Below are 2713 nucleotides of genomic sequence, written 5' to 3' on the forward strand. Positions count from 1 at the left end.
ATAACCTAAAAATCAAGACCAAATAAACACTGAAATTGCTTACCAAGACAACATTGAATGTTCCTGAATGGCCTAGTTATAGTTTTGACTTAAATCGGCTTGAAATTCTATGGCAAGATTTCAAAATGGCTGTCTAGCAATGATCAACAAACAACTTGACAGCACTTGAAGAATTTTAAAAAGAATGTGCAAATATTGTACAATCCAGGTGTGCAAAAGTCTTAGAGACTTACCCAGAAAGACTGCCGAAGGTGATTATAACATGTACTTAAGTCAAGGGTGTGAATACTTATGTCATTTAGATATTTCTGTATTTCATTTTCAATCAATTTGCAAACATCTCTAAAAACATGTTTTCACTTTGGCATTATGGAGTATTATGCGGAGATGGGTGAGCGAAAAATCTATTTAATACATTTTCAATTCAGGCTGTAACAACAAAATGTGGAATAAGTCAAGGGGTATGAATACTTTCTGAAGGCACTGAATCACAATATGACAAAGAAAACGTACACAACCAAGCCTTTTGCTCTTCATACAAACCAGACATTAAAATCAACTTCAACTCATGGAAAAGTAAAGGATGGTGTTCATCTAAAAATACCAGATAGCAGCATTTTGAAGGGGATGTTTACTTCATGCATGATGAGACCCAGTTCCAGACAGCTGTAGTGAATCTCTAATGCAGTGTTTTAATAGGAGTAACACCAGCCAGGGAATTCAGTGATCTTATCTGCATATGGTGTTGATGATTGGGCAGCTGCACACACTTTCAGGACTGTTGAGGCCACGTGCGATGTCTCTTCTGGAAGACATCAGGCATGACATAAACAACCCTTTTCTTTACTGCCGTCTGTCTCACACAACTTTCTCCCCAAAAAAAACCAACCTCTGAGACAGAGGCTTGAGAAACCCACTGTTGTCTTGTTAAAGTTATGAGTAACCTGTTCTCATTGGACAGAACAGACTAATGAACAGCAGCGGAATAGGGTAAAATAATACTGAATATCTGCACTTACATATACAACCATGAGAAAACGCAGCAGGACAGCAGTTCAATAGCACCCACTCCCTGAAAACAATTTTCTCCGTGTTATCAAAACACTGCCATTTTCTGACCTGCTTTGACGTATGTCTTCCACGCATCAGGATTTATTATGAAAACAGATTTCTGGTGAATACCATTGGTTGAAAAAAGCTCTACATCATAAATTGAAAATTATACTGAAATGTACAATTGATCAACAATCCACATATAAAAATATCAATGAATGAAACAAAAAAACCTGGAACACATAACTCAATCTGGTCCCAGTAAGAGGAGGCAGAGCTGGTTGTAATTGGAATGGGGGAGATAAACTACCATCACAAAGCTGCTGACTGCTGCATTATTTCATATCCTTTTGTGCTCTGAGAAAAAAAAAAAACATAAGAGGGGAGAGAATGGAAAAAAATGGTATGACCTCAGACTTTGTAACATGGCAAACGTAGGATAATGCAATCATTTAGCTGAGAATCCAAATTGAGCTTAATGCCAGTCTATACATCACTGTTCACTGTACGGGCGAGCTGGCTGCTCTTTGAACAGGCAGTTTTAAAATCATATGCCATTTTTCCTTCCCAAGTCCAAATTATTCCAGCTCCCCAGAGATGTGTGATTTCGGACACACAGTTGGAGCAAATCACTTGCAGACTAGCTGAGCAGTTTATTAATCTGAGGTAAGAAGTGTGGGATTCACCACAACTATAAGCAACCTCCCAAACGAACAACTTAAAGGCTCTGGCCATAGAACGCATGCTTGGTTCCAGCTCATCACTCACTATGTACTTGTGAGTGATAGCACAGGCCAGAAACCATGGAGCAAAGCTGTAGGAAAAATGCAACCCCGTAATTGGTAACAGTCTCCACATTTATGTAAGCAAGGTAGGCCTAATTAATACCAGTACGAGGAAGATCCTCTCCTGAGTTCGCTGACATATTTATTATTGAACGTCGGAGCAGAGCTTTCTGGAGTCCATCAGGCCTGTGTCTAAACACACAGCAGCCAGATGGTGGTTTTTTCAATAGCAGCTCCCATCAATGGCTCAGCAGCAATTATCAGGGGTTATCAAGGGGCATCAACCATGGAGCTCAGACAGACCAACATGAATTCTCCCTCATTTCCCCCGAGCTCGCCTCAATCACTTCTCTTTCTCATTAAAATTCCTGAATCGTACTAAAGTTAAAATGGGTCTGTATAACTATTAGGGAGGATTGGACTGGAGGTGATGGGAATGGATGTTTGGGAAGAGTTTTTAATGTTGTTGGCACTCCTTATCAGCATTAATAAAAAAAGCAGAAAAATGGCATGTCAGTCTGCTGCCATCCCATCATACCCTGCCACTGCAGGAAGTAACATGAGCCAAATGCAAGCCAGATGTATTTCAGCCATTGGGCCCGATTCCATCAAGCTGCAATATTTCACTAGACCGTATATTAATCTTCTAAAGCGTGTCACAGATTTCTCCACTGATAACATCACAGGGTTTAAATGACGGCTGAGTCATAGCTCTCATCAAACCGTGGTGGGGTTAAGAAAACATTCTGCTGGAAAATGTCAGCACACTTCTCCGTCTTAGACCGCAATTAACCGCTTCCACCTTTATTTTCAGAGCTCACACAACTTAGGGCTATGATGATTTGTTCCCATTTCTAGAATATGATCAACCAAAA

The sequence above is a fragment of the Salmo trutta genome, chromosome 12, assembly GCF_901001165.1.
Source record: "Salmo trutta chromosome 12, fSalTru1.1, whole genome shotgun sequence".
Classification (NCBI taxonomy): domain Eukaryota; kingdom Metazoa; phylum Chordata; class Actinopteri; order Salmoniformes; family Salmonidae; genus Salmo; species Salmo trutta.